The sequence below is a fragment of the Poecile atricapillus genome, chromosome 1 (assembly GCF_030490865.1).
Source record: "Poecile atricapillus isolate bPoeAtr1 chromosome 1, bPoeAtr1.hap1, whole genome shotgun sequence".
Taxonomy (NCBI): Eukaryota; Metazoa; Chordata; class Aves; order Passeriformes; family Paridae; genus Poecile; species Poecile atricapillus.
In genome coordinates this window covers 7,392,236-7,419,356 of record NC_081249.1, presented here as the reverse complement: position 1 = coordinate 7,419,356, position 27,121 = coordinate 7,392,236, and the positions used below count along the sequence as shown (strand labels likewise).

Below are 27,121 nucleotides of genomic sequence, written 5' to 3'. Positions count from 1 at the left end.
TTATAAAAATTGAATAAGATTGTTTCAAGAGTGCACTAACTGTGGCAAATCAATCCTTTTCTACTGCTACTTATTTAATGACAGACATGTGAGTTCTAAAGAAATCCTTTCTGAAGTCTTCTCAAAGAGATGTGAGGGAAAATTTGAGGATGGAAAGAGTCTTTGTTCACAAGTTTGTCTATTGAGTGAGCATTCACCTGCTGAGTGAAATAAATGCTTTAATATAGCTTGAAAGACAAATTCTTCCATTCAAACAATGAACTGGAAGTTAGCTGACAGGTTTCTGAGCAATGAGATTTCAAAGGAACACCATTCTCAAAATAAAAGGTACCCCGAGGAGGCAGAAATGTCCCTCTGAGGGCACTTACAAACCTTAATAACTGGCTCTTGGTATTCCTTTACACACCAGATGATCTGAAGTGTGTAATTCATCACACTACTAGACCTGTACTCACATAGCTAAAATCCAGGTTTTGTATTCTTTCAACATACTTGCAAAGATTTCTTGAAATAGGATTATTTCTGACAAAGAACACGAATATCCAAAGTAGTCAATGAATCCCAATCTAAATATTGAGAAGTAAGCAAGGTATTTATTAGCACAATGATGGACACGTGATGTACTCAGAACAAACTAGTCAAGAAAACGCATATTTGTTTTCCTCTTCCCTTGCTCCAAACACACAATGAAATCCCCCACACTGATGGCGATTTTCTCTTCTGAATCCACACCCCACTATTATCCAGTGTTTGTTTTTTTACCAAAAACTACCACAGATATTTTTGAACAGATGTTCAATTAAGACTCTAAAACATAAAAATCCACCATCATTAAATGAAAGATTCAACTGACTTCATTTGGCATTGGAAGGATACAGCTATTGACTCAGAATCCCTTCTCCACTTTCAAAAGCCATCTTCTATGAAAATGTTCCACTTTATATTGATCAGTGTCACCTTCTTATTCCAAGTTCCTGCTTCCTCTTTTAGCATTCAAAGTAAAATTCCTTTACAATACTATAAATACATTTAGATTATGCTAATCTAAAAACATTTCAAAAACTAAACCGCAGCTTTGGAATAATGTTGGCAACACCTCCTTTCATTCCTAACTGGTCATAAATTACTAGAAACCAAATGTATTTCATTCAAATAATCCTTTTTCTTTTCACTATCATTGTTCCCCCCCTTCCCCCCAAGCATTTCTGGAGACATTAAATAATGCTCTTAGCATATTCTGATATGGAAGAGCAGATCACTTGAGTGCAGAGATACCTCACAAGACCACATCCCTACTTGCAGACAGATCCCCAAATTCTGTTAATTCATCCAAACTCAATGAGTAACAATATTTCTCACTGTTGGCTGAGCTACTTTTAGATCTGGTTTTGCCAAGCCTGGGCAGGAGAGCTTGCCCAGCCACCAGAGTGTGTGCATGTGCTTTGAGCAGACAAAGAGAGTTGGAGGAATCATAAATCAAAAAGCAGCCTACAAACTGCAGCTCTGAGAGGATCAGATCTGTGTGTAACCCACCTTTATCTTGTACAGCCATGCCTTGATTTCTTCTTCCATTAACATTTTAAAATCCAGACTTGAGTCATTTCCTTCCTGCATATTAAATCTGGGACAAAAGATTTAGAGCACCGTACTCAGTTCTATAAGAGAAAAGGTACAGAGACACCCCTACAGTTTCAGAATTTATGGCCATATTGAAACTTCACTATGATTATGACAGAGACTTCTACTTCTCTACTTGGATTGAGGAATGCCAAAAACTCTTAAGTAAAAGAAATGTGCTGTACAGCACAGAATACAAGAATTGGGGTTGGAACCAAAGGATGTCTGGAATCCCTTCCAAACCAATCCATTTTATGATTCTGTGAATTCACTGACACCCACAATTAACTCATTCTATTGAAACAATACAGCAATTTCACACAGAAATAAAAATACTTTTAAACACAATCTGAAGAAAGATTCAGCTATTTACAAACCTCAGACTTCCAACTTTTTCAAAACACTCTCTCTGATACCCAAGCTACACACAGCCTCAAAATAGTGTTAAGACACTGTATCAGATGAATGCTTCACATGACAATAGCATCACAACAAAAGCTTTACTAGTCCAACTGTAGGAAATTTTTAATCATTCACGAGACATGCCCTGATCAATTAAGCAGACATCATCACTTCCACGTGCCAAGTAACACAAAGGAACTTTTAAATAAATCATGGTTGCAGTTAGTCCTCTCCAGCTGCAATGGCACACAGCAAGTTTACAAATTAAGTTAAAACAGCTCACAGTAATGCTGTATAACCTGAGTCAGAAAACAAGAATCTGTGTTTCCCAGCACAAGAGCTTGAAGCCTCATTTAGAAGCTGAGTAGCAAAAGTCTTTCAGGTCATGCTGAGTCTCAGCACTGAAACCACCCAGTGAGGAAAGGAACTACAACAATTTATCTCTCAGCTGAAATGAGGAGCTGTTCAACAGTTGTGCCTGCAGATGGGGAAATGAGTATCACATTCTTGCTAAATGACAATCTCTAAAGCTCATTTTGCCAACCCTGCAGTTCAAATTTTACAGGTCTAAAGTACAGAGGTGACACATACTGGGGAAGGAACAACTGTAACCTCAGACACAGATCATCAAAGCTGTTAGGCATAGATAAGACTGTTTATTTCTTAAGAGTAACTGAATTAAGTTGTATAAGACTTTATTTTCTAAGTCATACAAACTGTAATCATGTGATGTGCTTTCTATTTAATTTCTCTCTATGCTACCTTTAACAGACATAACCCAAGCTTGCAAAATCCTTCTCTGCAGTCAGCTTGCAGACCAGCTCAAATATGAGGAGCCTTAGAACATGCAAGCAAGCAGTAAGGACAGATGATTTCTTCACTGATATTTTATCAGGGTTGGCAGCAGCACACTCCAACACCTGGAACACTCAGAATCCCACCTACAATGTACGCCAAAATCCAAAATGTATGAACTTAATCTGAAGCTGGGATGCATGACGGGTTTTGCTCTCTTGAGAAGATGGAAATCCAAGTGTTACATTACTGAGGAAGTTAGTGAGTACACACAAGCCAGAAAATGTGGACTTAAATGTTAAAGAGGTTGTCTCATGTCTTTTCATGAGCCCAAGATTTCAAATTACCAGAGCAAGCCTGATGTAACCTTAACCCTACTGAAACTATTTTCTGATGATAACTTTACTGTCTAGCACAGAGCAGTTAATTTTCCATTAGACAGACACAAACTTGAAGAAAATCAATTATTAATTACTTTCTCCTTCAGGAGTACAACACCTGAATTAGGATAAAACCCTAAAACTTTGATAACATCAAAGCCTTTTTTATCATCTCCTTCACTTTAAATTATTTTACTTCGTGTGTCATTGGGACTTCAAGGACAATGATCATAAACCGATATATTGCAAACTATCTTTTTATACTCAAATCTTGTCAGTTTATCTGTCTGTTCTCTTTCCTGTCTCCTTCCCTTCAATCCCTGGTGGTCTGCAAGGAGAACTGGTTGTGGTTGAAATAAACCACAGCTTGTTTTCTTCCCATGTCCCTCAATGAACCGAGCCAACCTATGGGAATGGAATCCCTGTAAACACACACTTCCTGAACCCCTTTGCTTCAGAGCCTTAGATCATATCAGATCATCATGAACTTGCTCAACATCTCTTCCAAGTGAGTCCCAGTTTTTTGAGGAACTTTATATAAAACAAGGCACCTTGGCTCTCTATTTCTTTTTCATTAAGTTAAAAAAAAACCTTAAGAAACACAAATTAAACATTTTGATAGGAAAAAACCCCATATAATGAGCAATACCTCCTCCACTGAACAGAGTGCTCCTTTAAAACTGACCTTCCATTTAGAAGTAAAACACCCAGGACTCCTTTTCCTTATTTAATAAGATTTAATAGTTACGAACTTGAAACATGCAACACAGTTCTTAAAGCCACCTTAATTCAGCATTTTAGATCAAGTGTTCAGATCAATATCAGTGTTTTCTAAGAATGGTTTTGTCAGTTTGATGCAATAAGATACCGTAGCTGTATACACTCTAGAAGACATTTATACCCTTTTTTCTTTTTTTATTGAAAGGTTGTACATTTGCTTACCTAAGCAGCAAACTCTGCTTTGTCCTAACATGATTAATACTTTCAAAACAATTGTATTCAAATTGATGACAATTATTGGGAAGAGAACAATTTGCTACTACATTTAAAGAGACATATTCTTCTTCTCTCTTCACTCATCCACACAATTTATAGCACATATTTGTTCTTTAACTTTCCCTTTGCCTTTAATTGAAGTGAACCTCTTTCAAAAATTAAGTATTCCCAAAATTAATTAAACCTCCAATTAGTCACTGTATCAGCTCATTTACACATGGCACTGCAGCTTAAAATAGTGATTGAGCCTTGCTGTGAAATAGCACTTCAGATTAGAGGGCATCCACATTTAGAAAGCCATCACTGGCAATGCTGGCTTGACACTTTTTGTTTTATTCTCAAAGGAAAATTTAAAATAATGCATTATGATGACTGTGGCACAGAAGAACATTTGGGTTGAAGATCTGATACTTCAGAAAATTAGATATCCCAGTACAAGTCACAAAACTGAGTTCCCAGACAGCAATATTTCTATCACATTCTATTTCTACTTTTCAACAGCTCACATCTTTGAAACCAAGTCTGTGTTTAAACTCAGCTTTAGAGCGAAACCTACGAAGAACAAAGCACAAGACCGCAGCTCACTGGATCTCATCCTAATATATATTAATAGATACTTTCTAATATTAATCCAAGAGAAAAAAATTAAAAAAAATATATAACACCAATTCTTAACCATTGCTTTCCATCCACAAGAAAACCAGAAAAGCAGCAGCACTCCAGTGCTTGTGAAAGGGAAATACTCCCCAAGAAAATCTTAGGCTATGTTTGGAATTCATGCAGCAAACTGAAAAATATATTTACCTTCAATTTTAGAGATTCTCTGAAGTAATTTGTAAGTTTTTTTCAATGGTTTTGTCAGTGTAAGAGCAAAATACACGCAGAAAGATTTCTTCTGCTGTCCTGTCTCTCATATCTCCAAGCTAAAAGGGGGATAAGCTATCCTTAAATGATCAGCCACTTCAACCAATAAAAATTATAGGTTTGTGGTCTGCTTTTTCTTCTTATTGGGCAAAAAAATCAGAATGACTTTATCAGTCATTCTGTATATCTACCAAATCTCTTAGGCATACATACATTATAAACAGATACTGGTATGTAAAAATATCTTTAATGTATCTATAGTTTGTAAACAACTCTTCTTTAACACTGACTGGCTGGGATATTGTGGGGATGGAAAAGGAAGAACACTGAGATAAGATGCTCACTAAATTTGCTGTTCTATTACCATGAAATAAATATTTAGCACCAGGCACCTACAACACTCTTCATACACAAAGGACTCAGAAAGTATTTTTATGTTCACATACACTTCATTTTCTGAATTCCACAATTACCTGTTAACACTGACCTTACCCTTATCAATTCTGCTATTTTATTCATAGAGTCACAAAAGGGTTTAAGCTGGAGGGTCCTTCTGAAGGGATGTGCTTAATAAATTTTATCAGAACATGTACTTGTTGCTATCAAAAATTATACCTCCATTTTTGTTGGTTTTTTTTAAGAAAACAGAAACTATCTTCCTCTTCAAAAACAAGCATTAGCCAATAATTATTTACTTCAACACATGGACAAGAAAAATCTGTTTTCAATCAATATTGTAGTAAGAGGTTTTATGGTCTTAAAAGAATTGTTCTGAACACTGCAGGTGCAGCAGGTACAGAAATAGGAAATGCACTTTGTCAAGGCCTTTTGGAGAAAGGTCCACCAGGAGCTGCTGGGTGGCTTCCCAGGGTGGCAGGGCCACATGGCACAGCACAGGAGGTCACAGCACAGCACTTCGAGGTCACGTCTGCCGGACACTGAAGTTGGTGACCGCTCCAAACAGAAGCAACAGCTACTGGTGACACAGAGCAGCCCTTCAAGAGCCTGTCCTCAGATCTCCCCTCACTTCCTATTTTTCAACTCATTAAAAGGTCATTTCCTAGCAAAGGGTCAAGACCTCAAATTCAAGTAACTACTAAGTAGACTTCTTAAAGAGTTCAGGCTCTTGGCTCCAGAGATTCCTTTTTAAACTCATTTCCTCCTTGGTAATACGTTTCCAATGATTCACTATTAATTTGCTTTTGCTGCAAGATTACACACTTGGCACTCTTTTCACTAGAACAGCATATAGGTCCAAAACTATGATTCCAGAATTAATCTTCAAGGAAGTGCCTGATTATTTGTCCCATTTCCAGATGGATGAAAGGAGGAAGAAGAACGATTTTTAGGTATGTATGTACTAAGCACACACAGGTAAATGATGAGACATTTCCCTGAGGTATAAATAATTATGAGGATCTCAGAAAATGGAACTTTCCAATAAGGGTTTTTTGACTAGTTTTTTAACTCTTGGTATGAAAGAAGAATCAAAATTGGTTCATTAAGCTAAAATGAAACATTCTGCCCCCTCAGCAATAAAGAACTCAAGAAACTGATGACAAATGTAACTTTCTCTCTGGTTCACCTTGAGGTAGATGAGAATCTGTACCTCATGCAAGAAATTATTTTGGGCCAGAAAAGACTGGTAATCAAAGCACAGATTCTAGTACTTGAACAGGAGAGGGGAGAAATAAGAGGAGCCTTGTCCACTGATACATTTCTACCATGAGTACTGGAATAAATGCATAGAACAAAATCCTCAAAATTTTATTTTTATACTCGAACATTCTGTAACATTTCACAGAAAATCACAAGCCAGCAGCTGAATCAAAAGCATCAGCTCAAGAGTGTTCAGAAAAACTAAAACTGCTGTTCTCCTAGCAGACTCCTTTAATATGTGACCAAGTGTTTTGCCTGTTTCTCTTCCTTGCAAAGAAAAAGTTCAGAAGATCAGGAAGAAGCGAATGAAAACAACAAAAAAGGAAAACTACTTTAGGTATTAAATCATTCAACAGCGAGAAGAAAAGCAGCAAGAATGAACAAATGCGTCAAAAAAAGCTCTTCAATTACAGGAACAAAAGGGAGTATATTAAAAATAATAGCTTTGCCTTAAAAAGAAGAGATGTTGTAGAGCACCTTCAGGCTCGACTCATCAGGTGGAGATGATGATCTCTATTTTTCTCGTTTTCTATTTGGAGAACTTTTTTATTTCATTCATGTGTACCACAGTCTTGTTCCATCCCAGACTGTGGCCTCACCAGCATTTCTTCAGCAGAGCAGCCCCTCTGGCTACTGGGTCATCCCAGAACAGCTTGGGCACAGTTACACTCAACCAAATCAAAGGAGAAACTAAAACTACTCAGAAATACCCCAGACAAACCAATTCTCCCTTTTTTACTGTGTTGTTTTTCAGTCAGGGCAGATGCTTGGTTCAGCTTAAAGCACAGCTGTGCAAAGAGCTTTGTCCAGACAGGCAGACCCAGGAAGGAAGAGCTGGGACAGGAGGTGCTTCAGTAGCACTGCTGCTGCTAAAGCTGAACCTCATCTCAGAATATTGATCACAATGATCTTGTCTTGATCACAATGATCTTTCACAGGGTCCTACAGCTCCCTCTGGGATCTGCACCAGTCCTTCACACTTGCACTCATGCGATGAAGCAGAGGAACTGATCTGGGAGTCTTGGGTAAATCCACATACAGCTGCCTTCACTGTGTCATTTGTGCTGCAGCTACAACTGGTTTTGATTGCATGCAGCGCATACAGCAAGATGAGTAATAAAACCAGGAATATGTCAGCCACCACTGCTGCTAAAAAACTCTTCCATGAAATTACACCCTCAGGCAAATGTACATGCATTAACCACTCCCTACACCATCTCTCCCTCTGCATTCTGGTTTGTGTTTTAAACTTCCCCTTGAAGTCCACTTGAAATCTATTAGTCCTGTTAACAAAACTGAGCTTAAACACTATTTCCTCCACTCTCTCTCACAGATTTATGCAAGCGTAACAAAATGCTTTTTTCTCCCTAATGACATGGTCTCTCATTTCAGAATCTCTTGTGCCTGTTCCACTTCTAGTTTTTCTTAACAAATGCGACCAGAACTGTGAGTAGAACTCCAGATGAGGTCTTAGCAAGAGTTTGCACAATGCTAACAGTACTTTCTTCTCTGCTGAAAATATTGTGCCTGATACACAACCCTGTACTTGCCTTGTTGACACACAGATCATTGAGCCATCTACTACAGCTCTGTTCCTCAGTCTACCCCACAGGCTGTTACTGTTCCCATTCTCAAGTGGTGAAAACTTTAGAAGTTCATTATTTCCACTATGAAAGTCCTTTCTGGATGGTGTCCAGGTCCTCCTCTGCATTATCCTCAAATGTTGCCTTGCAAGAAGGGTACTTTAACTGTAATAGTATAGTTCAATTTAGCACTTTTTAATTTTAAAATAACCTGACAGACATCTAATCCAAAACTGGCCAATGACAAGACTTCATTTTCACACTGTTTCTTTGAATGGCCTGTATTGATTTTTTTTTTTTTTAATCCAATACAGACTACTTAGATTTAGGATATTGCTATCCTTCTGTTTGTTTTAAAAAATGCCAGCAACTCAAAGTACAAGAGCAAAGTCACAGAGAAGCACTGGAAGATCTGATTCATAAAAGTGTTTTTCTCATTGCTTGGAATACACCAGCACTAATTCAGCTGCCCCAACACTACTGCCTTACAAAATCAGAAGCCTCCCACACGTTCATTACAAAGGACAAAGGTAGACCTAACTGGCATAGGCCACTACAAAAGTAGAGAAGAAACTCAACATTTTTAATGGAAATAACCTCATTTAAATATTGCTATTATGTCTGTGGTAGCATATTACAGTTCCTCAAAACTGAAAATGTACCACCTTTATACTGTATTATATGCAAAAAAATCAGTACTTTTTTAAAGGCCTCTCCATTCCCCATATTTAACTAACAAAAAAAGTCACGTTTAATTTCCTACCACTATACAGTAAAGCCTAAAACTTGAAAGTCAGCAATGGTCAAACAAAGTAGTATTTTCATTACACACACATAGAGCTAAACAGAATTTACTCTGATAGTCAGTTTAATCAAAATTGCTTCTTGTATAGCTCAGTATTAATTCTTGTTTTTTAAAAAAACTCAACAAAAGCAAACCAAAACAAACAACTCAGTTCAGTCTGGCTGTCACTAACAGAACTAATCACAGGCTCAGGGATATTTCTATGTGCATACCAATTCACAAGACCCTTTGGAAGCAATAAAGAGAAGTTATTGAGGCCAGTAAGAGAAACCATGTTTCTAAATGAGAAAGTTCTCCATTGCAGCACTGATCAATAAAGCCAAATTATCTGAAACATCTTGATCCACACAGACTTTCCTGTACTTCTTACAGGAGTGTGGCCTCTGAACTGCCAATGTGCTAGGAAAAGGAAAAGTATTCTGAAAATGAAGTCTGTCCTGTGTGTTTTGAAACTATTAAATTTCATAAGTTGTCATCAAAATTATGTATGAAATTACAGAAAGCATAAACACTTGAAGTTTTATTTTAAAAATATTGGAAAACTTCCAGTATTTCAGAAATTGAATTTACTATTCAAATCATCAGCCTTTGGGGTCATTCCTAACATTTTAAATTATGGAAGGATTATGGAATTTATTAAGAACATTCAGCTGAATATTGGGAAAAAACTTTCTCGTTATGATATTTATAGGTTTCTTTCCAGGGGATAAATTAATGAATTCTGGCCTTTTAAGGTCTGAAGTTTTCAATAATGTAATGAAATGAAAAATCTGTCACAGATGAGGAGAATGTAGTTTCTCTATCTGGATCTCTCTATCAAGGAACAGTTGTTCCTTGTATTTTTACATATTTAAACTACTGTTTGAAACAATGCTATTTTTTTTGGTTTGGGGTGGGGTTTTAATTTTTTTTTTAAAGTATAGATTAGAATTTTTTTTGAGAATAGATTATATTTTAACATTCTAGGAAATCTTAGAAAATACAAAAATATTGGTCTAATATTAGTCTAAAAAACAGAGAAAAGTATTTGTCTATACACTATCTGTATTAGTTCAGCCTTTTCGTTCATTGAAATAAGTTAATTTTCAGTCATTTATTTAGAGTTGGACTCAATGATCCCTATGGGTCCCCTTTCAAAATACAATATGCTATGATTCTGGGAAACATCATCTCTCTTGCTAACTTCAAAAATTAAACTAAAACTATTATATGATTCTACAAGTCTTGGGAAAAGCTAGTGCAGCTACTAGAAATAACTTTGAAACTGAAAACAACTATTTACCTAACTAAACATCTGGATGGTAACAAATACCCTCCCTAAGTATTTAAACATAAAATAACCAGCTTCCTGTAAAATAACTGTTCATTAATTTTAAATTCAGCTCTTCTCTTCATGTGCCTAAGTAAAGCTTAAGGTCTCTCCTTAGCAAAATCTTGCCATCATGAAGACTGAGCCACACAGAATCTCTCATATTAACTGCAGGACAATTATTCCTGTGTGATCTGTAACCACCTACGTGACAATTATTAGTACACATGCAGCATAATGCATCACATGATGATTCCACAACTCCTTTATTAAAAAACCCACAATGTTTTCTAATGGTTAAACATTTAACAGAACTGTTAGCTGAAACTAATTTAGTTTAAGTAAAGCCTTCACTTAAAAGCCGCATAAAATATTTTTCCTTTTTTTTCCATTACAAAAAGAGAAAGCTGCCTGGATGGATTTCCCAGTGAGCTCTGAGCACAGCTGTACTGAAGTTTGTGCCAGAACCACTGTGAGGAAAGCACAGGGTGCCAGCAGCCTGCCAGGAGGGGACAAGGGTTTTACTACTGCTTTTCAAAAAAGACCAAACAACAGATTACTCCTGGAAATACAAAATTAGCAGGAACCAGAGCATTGACTCCATTGGTGCACGACCAAATAAAGTGCTCATGCTGAAACATCCCACACTCCTGCAAGTGCTAATCTGACCTTTGGGACACAGACAAAAATAGGAAGTCAAATCCATGGTCCAGGTCAGGAACAGCTTCTGACATTTTCACCAGGTTCCAGCTGCCCTTTATTTATGTTCAAGGGCTGAACAGTGAAATGAGGCAGCCAAGCAACACCTTGGGTCCATGAGCAGATCTCAGTTTGTTTCCTTATGTGCTTACACCAAAAAAGCAGTAAGTCAAAGTATTTCAGTGATGCCACCTCAAATTCAAATCAAAGTGAATTCACCTGAAGTGATAAATGCTGTGGTTCCTCATCTGGACCACAGAATCAAATTCCTTCCCTGAATTACTGTCTCAAAGCACCAAACCACCTGTGTACCAATGTTCTTAAAATAAAACAAAATTAAAAATATCCAGTGACACTGGCAGAAGTCCTAAAGAAGAATTAGGAGACTGTTCAATAAGAAACTTGCTGCTGCCTATTTGAGGCATTCCCAAGCGTTGCTCATTTGGCTGCCACACGCAGCTGGTGCTGCTGTCACTGGAAAGGAGCCCAGCAGCAGAAATGCAGCTTCCAGCTTTGTTCCAGGCTGTACACACATGGAGAAATAAGCACATCTACACACCAACTTCCCTGGCAGTAAAAAGGCAAAAATACAGAATTCAAGTACTCCTCTGGTTTGAATGATGGCACATTCTTGAAGCTATGAAGAATCCCAAGTAATCAAAAAACAGGGTTACAAATGTGAACAAAACCAGGATTTCAAAGTGCCAATTGCTTTTGGACTAATAGTATATATCCACATTATGGAACCCTACCATTGCAGCCTGCTGCTTTATACTAGAAAATGCATTGAAAATTCAAGTCTAACCATATTTTTAGATGAATTGATGGCTACACAAAACAGAACCAGAAGTTAACTGCTAAGAAAGGCAACATTTAGGAAAAAGTGAATGAGGAGAAACAGGCTGACAGTTGAAGATGGGGGAGAGGGAAATGGGAAGAAGAAATCAAATTATCATACTATATTTTCTTTATTATGCTTCTCTAGTCAAAACAATTTGAAGAGGGAGCAAAAGAGAGACAAGTGCTACAGACTGCAGAGAATACAGAGCATTGCTCAACTACAGAACACAACTCCCTGCTGGCATGCTTTTTAAATAACTACACAACACTGCTTGTAAAGATGCAAAAATATAAATACGCAACATCCAACACTTTGGGTGATGCACATGAAAGTGAAAACCAAAATCCAACCACAACAACCATAACCAACCTTCAGAACTTTTAAGAAAGCTTATGAGTTGTTAGTCCCTTCAAACAGCTACTCAACACTTTTTGAGCCAATAACTGGGCAACTGTTTATGCAGTTGAAGCTGACAGCAAGGGTTTATTTGGCTTTTAGGAGCACAAGAGCAATTTCGACAGCTAAGCCCTGCTAGGAAGGGACAGGTTCCTCAAAATGAGGGCAAACCAGTCGTACCAACAGGCTGATCACCCTGGAAAAGGAGCACTTTACACTTATATGCTGTTATGGGCTGGGGAGAGTTAATTTTCTTCATAGTAGCTAATATGGGGTTATGTTTTGGGACTGAGACGGAAACAAGGACCAAAGCATAACGTCTCACCACCCTCACTGCAAAGAATGTCCAAACTTATGTCCAATTTTAACCTACTCTATTTCAGTTTAAAACTGTTACACTCACTCCTGTCACTACAGGCCTGGTAAAAAGTCTGTCTGTCTTTCTTACAACCCTCTCTGAAGTACTGCAAGGCCACAACAACATCTCCAGGATGAACAACCTCAGCTCTCCTGGCAGCAGAGATGATGCAGACCCCTGGGCATCTTCGTGCTCCTCATCTAGGCTCGTCCAACAGCTCACATCACTCCCATGCTGGGGACCCCAGAGCTGGAAGCAGCACTGCAGGTCAGGTGTCTCCAGATAAACTCCTCCATCAAATTATGGCTTCACTGAAACCTCAGCAATCCCCTGAAGATTGAAACTTTATTGGCTGACAGTACTGAAGTAAGTTTCTAATTAAAATGAACACAAGGCAACATACTTAAAGAAGTGGTTCCTGCATGCCAAGAGGAATTCCTACACTAAATTCCCTGTTAAAACTGCTCTAATATTCAAAACTCACTCAAAACAACACCAATTTCAAAGAGACACCCAAGCCAGATTTAGCCTTTCCAATGAATACATTTTTTATAATATATATTGCAAGAGATATATATGATGTGTATATTCACACCCTACACCTCTCCCCATATATGCACACATAATGAAAATGCAGTATAGCAAAGCAATTCAAATACATGTTCCTGTCAAATCTCTCAAAATAATTTTAAAATCTGCTTTTCTTCTCTGAAAATTACATGCATCTGAGACTGAATTACTGGGCCATCATTAAATATCTCAGATCATTCTTCTAAATTTAATTTTACTTAAGTTCCTGTTCTTCAAAGACCAAGTACACAAGATACCAGACCAAGTCATTGCCTTCTGATAAAAAAACCAAACAAAAAAGCCCGATAACAACCATAATAAGTTTTCAGTTTCATTTACTCTTGCATAAAACCCATATCTGTGGTATCAATTTCCACTACCTTAGATATTTTAATTCTTATAGCATACCAGCATAAAAACATCTCATACAATGGGTCAACAATGACAACAACCCCAGTAATTTGCTATTAAATGTGATAGTGTTTGGAAGCCTTTATCAACAATGTAGCGCTGATCAGACAACAAATTGAGCCTTCCTATAGAAATTAGTGTTGAGCAAAATTCAGCAGTCACAGACTTCAGTTGACTAACAGAAGTGCTCATGTCTGTGAAGCACATCAAGATTTAACTTCACAGAACAGCAAAAACCCAGTTCAGCAGGACTGACTTTGATATCTCTTGTCAGCTCCTAAAAGCTCTTTCATTAGTGTTGTGTGTTCTTTGCTCTTTTCACCTATTAGCTAAAATCTGCACTTTAGTGCAAATAGAAAAACAAGGATAGACTTTTTTGGTTTCTTCAGGAAAGTTAAAAAAGTCAGATTCAAATGAAAGCGTAAACTCAGTGCATTGCTGAAATTTGCCACTCTTCCTGACAATTACTGATGTGCAACTTGCAGAAATCACTATCTTTAGCACATGGAAAGCTCTACTACTGCAAATTGCAAGCTGAAGAGCAATTTAGAAGCCCACTCCAGTTTTGTGAAATTTATATTTCATGATTTATAATAGAATTTCTTTAGTCCAGCACAGACTTGGATTTTTGGTTAGAATGCACAGTTAGGTCCATCTCCTCTGTTTGCCTATCAGTCTCTCCCATCTATTGACAAAGGTTTAGCTTCCGATAACAATCTAACAACAGACAGTCCTACCCAAATATTTTAATCAATATTTTTAAGTTGTGTATCAGATCTTTATCTGGGAACAACAGGCCCTGAATTTCAGTTAAAAGAAAATTCCTCTACAGACAGCAGAAGTGAAACAGAAGGACACATTTAGAATGAAGACTATTTGCAACAGCTGAGTTACTTAAATCCAGAGACAAATTATCTGAGTACCACAAAAGTCTCATTTCCAAAGTTGTTACAGAAAAGATGTGCTAAAGGCTTTGGAAACTGGTTATGTTTCCACATTGATAAGCACAGATATTCACAAGAGCTCACTTCAGGTATGCAATGATACCTGGTGTTCACATCCCCTCTCCCTGCCTAAACCCCTGGTATCAGCTACAGAAGGAAATTACAGGAGACATCCCTCCTTCACCTCTCAGTTCTTCAGGAGCTGGGAGTGAAATGCAGAGCTAAAGGACCTTGCCATCTACCAAAATTACATAGGAGAGCCCCTTCCCTACTTTTAAAAAATTTCCCTAAAAAACTGCAAAGATCTTAAAAGCCACATCATAGCCTGCCTAAATTAAAGTTTACAATTGCTCTACTGAGAGCAAATAAGGCCAGTCTGGAAGAAGAAAAAAGCAGTTTATGGAGTTTTTAATTTAGAATTCAAGCAGTCCTGTGATACCAACAGAGAAAAAGGTATCTTCTGTGCTTTCATGTATGCTAGTGAAGAAATACAGATATCACAGATTTACCAACAGAGAAAATACAAATGGATGACGCTTCTTTTTTCAGAGCATTTTAGTCTTCTGCTATTTGCAAAAAGTTATGCTGAAAGTTATGAAAACAACTAGAACTGCCAACACAGCAACAGAGGAGAACCTGCTTGGACTTCCTTCATATTAGAACTTTGTAGTAAGCTCTTAAAATTCTTCTCTCCATGGTCATGAAGCTTAACACGAAACTTCCTTGCAGCACTCAAAGCTACCATATTATCTTGAAATCTTTAGTGATAAACTCCTTCAGTAGCTGACTAAGGATGCCTTACTAATGAAGGCACTTCCTATATGCAAGAGCCACGGTTTCAGTGTATGTTTTTCCCCTCATATTTGTAACACAAAAAGTTATCCTTAAAAGCTAAACACTAAAAAAAGTAAATTAGTCACAGGTTATCAACTGCAGTTCCTGGAAATGCATTGTTTTCAATTTTAAGTTACCTCTGCCTTGCACAGAGCATCTTTCTTTGCACAAGTCACACCAAAGTGCTTGAACATTACAGCTGTGACTGAATGACAAATGCACAAAACAAAGCTAAAGGCACAAAAACTTTCATGCTGCATCTGAACAGAAGTCTTTCAAGGCTGGCTGCTTTCCTAGTAACCTTCCTTCCCAGGAACACCCAGAGAGCAGGTTGTGCATTGGACAGACTGTAGGAGCAGCTGCCCTCAACGCATTAAAATAACAAACAGAACGCAAATTTACTAAAAAAAAAATAGTATAAACATTTTCATACATGCCTTAAAGTAATTTAAATGCAATTTAGGCACCATTTTGGGTCCAAACCAAATACCACCAATAAAAAACCTTATTACTTAACATGAATTTCCAGCACAAGCAGAGAGCTTTCTACTCCTATGTACCTCCTTAACATGCAAGCAGATTATTTTGGCCAGACTTTAATGACTCTTTTCTGTGCTCTGCTGCACCTCTGAACATTTTACAAGAGCAGAAAAGTTGGGAAAATGCCAAAAGTGACTCCAGCTGCCACCTGGACTATGGCTGGATGAGTGTTTTAAGAAGAACTATTATACAGGTAATCAGGAAATGAGGAAATCCTGTCCTTCCACTTCTGCCAGGTTCCTCCTATCATCCTGGGCAGAGGTGTGGCCACAGGGGTGAGACAGGTAAGAAATCTAGTGGATCTAGTGAAAAACAACCCAGCAGAAAGAACTGGGCTTTTATGAGTCAGTTTTCACTTCTCTTCTGGCTTCTGGAAGGGATCACCTTCAGAAACAGATGTTACTTCGATCAGCTTGAAACAAGGAAAGGAGAGCATAACTTGAGTGCTTGCCAATGTTAAAGGACAAAAGATTGTTAGCAGAATCAGACAGGTCTCCAAAATATTTAAAGAGTTTTATTTAAGAAACAGGTTTGGCTTTTCTTTTATACTGATAGTCTTCTATTTTACACTAATTCAAATTTCACTAAGATTATTCCAGCCAGAAGCTTAATTATAAAGAAAAGCTAAGATCTCACTCATGAAAGCAAAATTCACATCCCATGACTCTTCTATCAAAAGCTAATTCACTTTTGCCTAAAGTTTAGATTCAAAGAGTTAACCTGTCATTCAAAAACAAACCTAAATTAGGTGAGAATCACAGGATACAAAATGCTGAAACAAAACCTGTTTTCCTACAGCTATTAAAAATCCTGAAATTTTAATGTTTTACTATACAAACAGATGGTCACTACAAAGAAGCTCTCCAAAACATGTATTTCACTATCAATTAGATAACCCACACTGCACTTGTGTAATTATGCAAGTTCAGAGGTTATTTTAGGCATAACGCATAACACCTACCTGAAAAAAATCTCCTTAGTCACAAGCCAAATAGAAAATAATTTGAAGTGAGCAGTATTTGGCAGACTTTCCAATATGTACATATAAACAAGTTCCTAAATGATGCGCACAAACCCCTTCGTTTAGAACAGAATCAACTATTTAAAGCAATCCAGTGTTACTTCCCACAGATTTTAGACCACCTGCATTTTCCACATTTGTTTCCATATTTGTTTTTTTACTGTAAAGTGCATTTCTCAGGTGGGAAGTGACGTCCGGAAGTCATTTGGTCCAAGCCTCTGCTCCAGCAGGGCCACCTACAGCCAAGTGCCCAGAACCATGTCCAGGTGACTTTTGAGTATCTCCAACAATCAAGAATCTCCCTTGGCAATATGTGCCAGAGCTTGGGGGCCCCCACAGTTAAAAAGTGTTTCCTGGTGTTGAAGTTTGTGCCACTGCCTCTGGCCCTGTCACTGGGCACCAGGGGGAAGAGCCTGGCTCTGTCCTCTTTGAACCCCTCTCCAGCTGTTTGTACACATCAGTGAGATCCCTCCTGAGCCTCCCCTTCTCCAGGCTCAGCAGGCCCAGCTCTACTGTAATGTCACAGCAGTTACACAATATAATGCACAGTACATTAAACCACATTGTTTCGTTCTGTTAACAGGACACATTAAATTGTCTCTTCATATCTGTGTTGACGTCACTCCAGGTTTGTGTGGGTCTTGACACACATCACAACCAACATCTGGGCTATCACAAATCAAAAGCTGTCTGTCAAGAGCTCTCTCATCCTGGCAAAATTCAGTCACATGCAGACAGAGTGCAGAATAGTTTCCCTGAAGAAATAAGAGTAAGGTACCATCCCCACCAATTTTTTCCACATTGTAAAACCCTTTGGTAACCCTAATTATGTCTGTCAAGATAAAACTCCAGGGTCAAAAGAACAAAATTCCTTAGTCTCTTTTTGACATCTAGTCTGGCTAGCACAGGATGCTGCACTGAGATAATGCTGTGAAGTCCAAAATGCCAGCAAAAGGAAACTCAGTTTGAAAACTCTTCCCTGAAATTACAAAAGCACGCAGGAGGAGCTTCAAAGGTATTCTTCTGATTTGAGATATGACCAAAATGTGATAAGGCTTAAATCTGTCCACACTAACCATGACAAACCCACATGCTTTTCCCCTAAGTACTAAAACTACGTCTTAAAATACCTCCAGGGATGGTGACTCCTCCACTTCCCTGAGGAATCTATTCCAGTGCTTGACAACACTTTGGGTACAGATTTGTTTCCTAATACAATCCAAACCTCCTCAGCACAACTCAGGGCCATTTCCTCTTGTCTTCACTTGTTGCCTGGAACAGGACACAGCCCCTGCCTGTCTACACCCTCCTGGCAGGGAATTACAGACAGCACTAAGATCTCTCCTGAGCCTGCTTTTCTCCAGGCTGAGCCCCTCTTGCTCCCTCAGCTGCTCCTCACAGGACTTGCGCTCCAGACCCTTCTCCAACCCTGCTGACCTTCTCTGGACACACTCCAGCCCCTCAATGTCCTTCCTGAGCTGAGGGGCCAGAACTGGACACAGCACTCGAGGTGTGGCCTCACCAGTGCCCAGTACAGGGGGACAATCACTGCCCTGCCCCTGCTGGCTCCACTATTGCTGACACAGGCCAGGTGCCATTGGCCTCCCTGCCATATTGACAGCTTTTTTTGCCCACCAGGGAGCTTTCCAGCCCCTCTGTCCCAAGTCTGGAGCACTGCCTGGAGTTGTTGTGACCCCACTGCAGGACCCAGCCCTTGGCCTTGTTAAACCTCACACAATTTGCCTCAGCCCATGGACCCAGCCTGTGCAGATCCCTCTGCAGAGCCTCCTGTCCTCCAGCACATCAACACTCCTGCCCAGCTTGGTGTCATCTGTAAACTTGCTGCAACTCCTGTCCAGCCAAAAAATTGCTTCCAATTCTGTTCCAAAGCTCAAGTCTACACTAGCAAGAGGTGCAGTGCATTAGGAATAGACTGGCAGAACAACAGAGTATCGAGAATCCAAACATTCACACTGGAAGTGTTTCAGGAGTCTTGCTCTGAACAAGGGCTACTCTAGTCCCATGGACTAAACACACAGTAGTAGCTGGGGATCATTATGTTCACCTTCAGAGGGCATTACTCAACTTATTAGTTTAATACAAAACTAATTCAGTTCTCACACTCTGGGATAACTCTACCATATGAAATGCAGCAAAGCACATTAAGGTTGGATGATCAAGGGACTTAATTCAAAAGAGCACTCATGACCCGAGAAAAAAAGAAAAAACAGCAATGGAGACACATCCATACTGCAGGTCTGCTGGTTTTAAAAACATTTCTCTGTTACAAAGAAATCTAAATCTCACATTGGTAAATATAGAGAAAAATGCACCACATACTTCAAAACAACCTAAACTGAAAACAAAATGGGATTAACACTTATATCTTTCTTGCACATTTGTTCTTAGGGAAAGATGAGCTCATTTTCAAGTACTAGATGGGTAAATTTTGGAGTGTTTAAAAACACTTTGAGAAAGGCCAGGAAAGTACTGAAAACAGGTTTTTACTGTTCTGATAAAGCCCTATTTTAATACCCATCCTCCTCTCAAACACCATTTAGAATTAAATTAAGATATATACTGATGTGACTTGGAAACATTAAGCCATACCACTGTTAGGCAGACATCTGAAAAAAACAATAACTAAAAAGAAAAAATATCAGACAAATTAAAAATTTTAACACATATTAAAAATTTAATTGTTTCCCTTTAGAAGAATTAATATAAGACATGACTGATGAGTTCAATTTGCTCTTTCTCAAATTTATATTGCCTAATTAATCTCTTGATTTTCCCCTCTTCTTTTTTCTTCTGAATTCACAAATGGAATGCTAAATTAACTTCAACATTTCAATGCTTTGGCAGCAATCTTCTAAAAACACTCTATTAGGAGACACACCATGTAACCTATGGGCAGAAATAGTTACACTCCTTTTCACATTTCCAGTGTTATTCCACTTATTTCAAATAGGCTTTTTTTTAGGATCATGGGTATATGCCCTAAAACATAATATATACAGCTGGAGTATCTGGAGGGCAAGATGCATGCAAGTTATATGAAATCTATCCACATTCGCTGAATCAGTATTAAAATACAGATACAGTAAGAAAATTACTTTCACTGGCTCACATTCTCAGTGCCAGTTAATAATGGCACCATGTTGCAACTGTTGTGGGTTAACCCAGCAAAGAACAAACACCACACAGACATTCATTCACTCCCCAGCCCCAGTGGAATGGGGCAGAGAAAAATGAAAGGCTGTGGGCTGAGATAAAGACAGTTGAATAGGACAGAAGCAAAAGGGGAAATCAGTATTAATAATATTATAATAAATATTATTATTACATGCCAAACAAGTGATGCACAATGCAATTGCTCACCACCTGCTGACTGACATGCAGCAGCCCAAGCAGCAGCCTCCAGCCACTTTATTTCCTCTGGTTTATATTCTGAGCAGCTTACAGGGTCTGGGATATCCCTTGGGTCAGCTGCCCTGGCTGTGTCCCCTCCCAGATCCCTGTGCAGCCCCAGCCTCGCTGCTGGGATGGGTTGAGGGGCAAAAAGGCCTTGCCTCCCTCTAAGTGCTGCTCAGCAACAACTTGAACACCAACATCCTAAGCTTGGCACTGTACCAGCCTCTAGGAGGAAAAGGATCCCAGCTGAACTTGGAGCAGTGACCAATGCAGAAAGAAGTTTTCCAAAAATGACACCCTAGAAAGTGGAATTTGTTTAGCTGTATGGTACAGAAGTTTGTAGAAAATGGTTTTGGTCCCAGGCACTGCTGCTCAAGTTACAGACTTGATGTGCTTTTTCTCTCCCCTCAGTTAACATCGGGATGTAAGAATCTGCTAACAAAAGAGTTCTTTCAGCTAGAAAACAACTTCAGATGTGCCACAAAACCAACAAAATTAGTACACAACTCATTCTGTTCTTCAGTTTGAAAAGTCAGACTCAAAAGCAAATAGCAAGCTGCTGTAACCAGTGCTCAGAACAAAATATTCAGTATTGCACTGAACGCTTGATGAGCTCTGCACTGCACAGCTATGAACAGATAATATTAGAAATAGAATAATGTTACGTTAGAAATTTAAAACACAGACCTGTTTTGCTAGTAAAATCAAAAAGCCAAGTTTGCTAGATATAACATTTCTCAATTTATTAGTACTGGCAGGGCACAGTTGTTATTTAAAACAATGCAACTAATTTAAAGAATGTTTTATAATGAAAATGTCAACGCTAAGGTATATTCATACAACTTTGAGATGCATGATATTTACTTCTGTGTATTTAGCAGATACAACACAGAATTCTATTTGAGCAAGATGTAACTCAGTTTACCCAAAGAATGTGAACTGCAGGTGGAAAGCAAGCCATAGTCCAGAAATGGTGAAATCTCTTAAATGTCTGTGTACCTGAATTTACAGTCCTACTGCTTAGCTGAATGATAGACTTAGCAACATTAAAGAAATAAAGCAAATATTCTAGCAGTCCTGTAATATGTCCAGGCCATAATAGCTATGGAAGAACAGTGTTTGTAGGAAGAAGTTATGCAAGTTTTACTCATAGAGGATGAAAAATCATGTAGACAATACTTCCTCTAATGAGTTCTGACAGTAGAGTTTAATATAACTCTAATCCTGTAACAACATGCATTTTACTGATTGCATTCCAATTCTGTTAGAATCTTTTATCATGAACAAACAGTAATTCTAACAATATTCAATTCCCAAAACACACACAAGTCCAAAATCCTTGTTCCAACTATTGAAAAGGCCAGCAAACCACTAGTTTTGAAACAAAATTAAGTAGCTCTCACTCACACAATTTCATAGACAGGAATGATTACATTAAATGACACAAAGAGGGGCACTCTCTCCTCTGGTCCAGTTAGAACCATCTGTCGGTGCATGGACACGCTAGAAAAGCCACACACAAAAGAGGAGTTCAGAGAACAGGAGTCTGCATATCTAACACAGACAATAATATGCTGCTCTCAACAGTCACAACAAAATAAAGCCCCTTGCAGAGCTAGATATTTTAATTTGAGACACATTGGAAACTAAATACATAGAACTAAGTTCTGCACATATTCCTTATGGTCACCTAATTCACTTAATGTTATTTCATTACTTGAATCATTGCAGAGCTTCTGTAAACACACAATGTGGCTCTTCAACATAAAATGCAGACTGGTTTGGGAGGGTTGCATGTTGCGTGTGTTTGTGCACAGGACAAACTTTTTTTGCTTTTAGAAAACAATTTTAGTACTACTTTGAGATGCATTTTAGCCATTGAAGATGATGTATGGAGATCAGTTTATTTTAATAAAAAGTAGTAGTACAGAAATTTTTACAGCATGCAGTAAAGTTACCTGGAAATTGTAGAGGAATTTCACAGGCACTTTAATGATCATTAACTCTTTGGTACATACTCTCATCTAGTTTTATGCAGTATGACAAAATTATTCTTCAGTTTTGAACAGAAAGATTAACAGATCCATAAGGAATGTAAGAAAAGCAGTTACAGGAAAGGTTATAAAGAAGAAAAATTTAGAGCTAAGGAAGTTGTTAAGAAAGTTGTCATTGTGTGTCTAACTTACACCATTGTGCTTGCAGTCAAGAACAGTAGCACTGTTGATTTATATTAAAGAAACACTGCTCACTGGTAGCTGAATTGGAAAATATTTAATTTCTATTTGCACTTAATTGAAAACAATCTCACCATTCATAAGTAGCATCTGCTCAGGCCACAATCTTGGGTTTATAAAACCTTAAACACAAGAAATAAAACCACTAAAATTACTGTCCAAGGACTATTGTGTAAGGCATTACCACACACAGGATGAAACCACTTAAACAGTGCCCATATTAATAAGTTACACTATTTCCAAAACAACAAAATCTGATTAATTGTAACACTCATTTGCCTCTGCTAGTGATGCTCCTTGTCAAGAGTCTCTTAGACACAGAGGTACACAGAGCTCCCAAGACCATGCAAGAACTGCTATGACAAACATTAGTTTTTCTCAATAAAGTTGTAAGATGAACCTTCTGACAAATTTATATATATTTTTCAAAGAAACAGATTAGCTACCCTATAAATTATGTTTACATGTATACAAAGTACACAAGACAAACACAGTTCTAGAATACTGTGCTTGGAGATACCAATGTGGAGCTGAGAAAACTGGATCTTTTTTATTTCTCACTTATTTTATACTAGAAAAAATTTAAGGTTCTAAATAAAATGCCCTAATAATACATTCTCCAATTATTAGTGAAATTATTTTCTTTATTTCCCTCTGTACTTGCCAAAGCAGGACTTGTCAGAATGTGCTCCTGAAATTAATTGTCTTTATGTACTGATATTAAAAGTATTTCCCACAATTATGTTACAAAACAGTTTTGTTATAAAATAACAGTATTTTCTATATCATGGCTGGCACTAAAGCTATAACCACGCACTTAAACCCCAAACAAATTACGTTCAGAGGAAATGCAAGCACACATTAATAACACTCACTGCACAAAGGAGCACAGATTAAAAAACCCAACTTCTCCCAAACTGTAATCTCCTGCCATACTATTTTTCAGCTCACAAACATAATAAGATATTATTACTTTCCCAGCTGTTAGTCTCAGTAGTTTTGTTTTAAAATTGATTTCTCTGTGACTGGGCTGCAAATCAAAAACATGCCTTAATCTCCTAAGCAGTCAAGATTTCCAAGCAAGTGACTACTACAACTAATTCCACTATTTAGCAAAACCAGCTTACAGACAGCACATAAGTGACAGGTTTCAATACTACTAGCAACTAAACACAAATCTTGGTCCTGTTAATGAAAAAACTTCTTTGCCCCTCATGAAATTCCTCCCTCTGTGTGTCACTGTACTGTACAGAAAGCAAGACACGCTGCTTTGCATGAAGTAGTAACAGTGCAGAGCGTATCATCACAAATACATTTTTCTGTGGTAAGGCACAATAGACAACAATTCTGATGCACTTCAGCCACACTGTATGCATGTGTGTTTAACCATTTTAAGCAGATTCAGAAATTAATCTGAACAGTCCTTCTTTAAAGATCTAATGATCTAATTACTCATCAAATGCCTACAAGGTCATTTAAATGAGAGAAAAAGATTCCTGAAAAGGATTTTTAAATTCTTTCTCTTGGCAAGACAATTATTTCTACCTGACAACCCCCCCTATTACCTTAATATTTCTAGAAAAAATTAAATTATATAAATAAACAGTTCAGGCGATCTCTGGTCTTCCATTCTTGTGTAACAAATTTTGAGGACATTTTTTCCAATTACCACACAAGTTCAAGTATAATTTAACTATTGAAAAGATATTTTACATTTACTCCTCTGGAGCTGCAGGTTTGGAGCAGGTGATCCTTTATGCTCTTTTACATATCAGTTTATACTTATATCTTTTTCATCACTGAGGAAATCACAAATTATATCAGTTGTGATGGGTGAAGCGTGGTATACTCAGAGAAGAGATGAACAATCCCTGGATATTTGACAATGAATTTATTCAACTAATTACTGAGGCATGCTGCTAACTCTTGAAGATTTTAAGAGCTAAAATCACTAGATGGATCCATCCCCCTCCCTCTTTTCCCATGACTAAAAATTTTACTTCTTATTTACTTTCAACCACTGAAAAAAAAGTCCATTTAAAAAGTGAGCTTACTGGCCAGGTGGGTCCCCCAGACACACACAGGTCAGGCTGTAAAGCACTCACAAGCCTGTTAAGGGGCCTGCTGCCAAGGACTTGGCTTTAGATCTATTTATAGCATAAACATGGTGAAGGCCAGATAAGTCTTATTAGCCTATTTAACAGTTATTTGAAGATTTGTTTATTTAAGATGCAATATCTTAAAAATAACTGCATAAGCTTCAGTTTCTTCAAAACGCTTTAAAGCTTAAGCAACACCCTGTTAAGGCTGCTAGCAACACTACCCTTGAAAGCCTTTCACACCTTTAATAACTGCAGAATCTTGCTGCATTAAGGACCTCATGAACTCCAACAAACTGAACAATCACAGCAAACAAGCCTTTCACTACATCACCTTCAAGTAAAAGCCTACATGTGCATACTAAATCAGCAAGACAAATTCAAGAACTAATACCTTTTTGTAACTGGATTTAAATAAGCTAATTTTCGTCTTTGGCACTAGGTCTCAGTAACAGGAGAGAGGCTTAAAATCACAGACACACGTGGCTAAAACAGAGAAGAGTAAACACTACTGCTGCACAGATGTCACTTGAGGTAGAAGGATGCAACTCAGATAAAGAAAAATGTGATTACCAGATTTTTAAAAAGAAAGAAAAATAATCTGAACTCATTTTAGGCAATGGAGTGAAAATAAGGTACTTGAAGTGCATGCCAGAAAGGTAAACAAAGCTCTAAGAATTATTCATGGACACATTAGTGTAAATTAGTCATAAGAAACAACTTCCTGTTAGGAAATACCAATTCCTGATTCAAATTAAGGCTGAAAAAAAGCAAAAAGAAAGAACAAGCAGAAAAACTATGAACTGCAAGCAGCTGGGCACATTTTGTTACAGGAAATAAAACAATTAACGATGACCCTTTTTTCCCTTTTTTATATCTGACTTTCAATGTGAAGTGTATCTCTGTATAACATCCTCCCGTGGTTTAACATTTCAGTTTAAATATCACTTGAAGCAGAGGAAAGGGGAAATATACTCCATAATTATTTAACTGTTTTAAGTTAAGCTCATCTTTTTCCACTCCTATGCAGAAGACTATTTACTTATAGTCTTTAGCAACAGTTGTCCAATGCCTACTGTCAAATGTCTACATTAATTTAGCAGAGATTTAAGAGGAAAAGCTACCTTGTACCCCGGTCTTTTACTTAATCTTGTTATTTCCCTTCCACATGGAAAAACCAAGAGGAACAGGCACGTTCATTCATGTTTCTGTGACGGATGCTGTCTAAGACAAGCTTTGAAAAACACTGTGTTTTGCTTCTCTTTACAATGCAAAATTAGAGAAGGCTGAGAAGCCACTAAAACTTTAAAAATAATTAGGTTTACTGGCACATAACTCCATGCAAACCTTGTCCATTCTCACAGCTTCTACAAGAAACGTTAACTGGAATGTGGTGTTCAAAAGGAGGAAAACATTAGGATCCTTGTTAGCTGTAGCTTTATTGTCTTGCACCCTTTTAAAGAATGATTTATTTCAGTTGTTACCAGCTTTACAGAGCTAAACACAATAGCACCACACTGTGGGAGAAAGCATTGCCATATACGCATAGTGAATGAGACAGCAATTAGGAACTGAGACATCATAAGACACAGTTCCAAATGTTCTGGAAGTTGTGTATGGCCCTTGGGCTTAGAAGGATATGAGGTCTGAAGTGCTGTCTAGTAACTTTTAGTACTAAATGAAAGATCCAACTTAAGATGACAAACTTAAAGGTATATTACAGCCAGATTTTCAACATATTTCTGATCTCAGCAAATTTGAGCCTGTAGAATTGTGCCTCCCACTCCCACTGATTTTATAAACTGTGAGATATTCAATAAAGTATCAGAGGCCATTCCTCCTCAGAAACATCAAAAGCAGCTGCCACATGCAAACCTTGGTTGCATCCAATTAAAAACTCAATGCTTCAGCCTCCTGCTGAGAAAATTGTCCCAGAGCTTATAAAACCCGTGAGGGATGTTTCTCTAAGTCATATACACAGAATATGAGAACGGCTGAGGTTTGAGGGAAACCCTGGAGGTCACCTGGTCCACTCCTCTTGATCAAGCAGGGCCACATACAGTGAGCTGCCAAGAACCATCTCCAGGGATGGAGACTCAACAACCCCTCTGAGCAATCTGTGACAGTGCTCAGTCATCCTCACAGTAAAAACCCCGATGTTTCCTCACATTCAGGCAGTCTCGTGTTTCGGTTTGTCACTCTTCTCACCTTCCTCAACCTCCTGGTGACACTCCTCCTTAGGCAGCCCAGGATGCCACCGTCCCTTTTTTGTTCACCTTGGTGCCCACCAGCACAGGCCTGTCCTGCAGACACCCTCTCCAGCCAGGCAGCCCTTCTGGTTCCTGGGGTT

General features: G+C 38.1%; 1 protein-coding gene across 4 annotated transcripts in view; it reads right to left on the bottom strand.

Moving 5' to 3' along the window:
- Window positions 1-27,121, bottom strand: part of CASK (calcium/calmodulin dependent serine protein kinase) — a 188,376-nt gene that overhangs the window by 139,080 nt on the left and 22,175 nt on the right. The gene's annotated exons all lie outside the window — the stretch shown is intronic.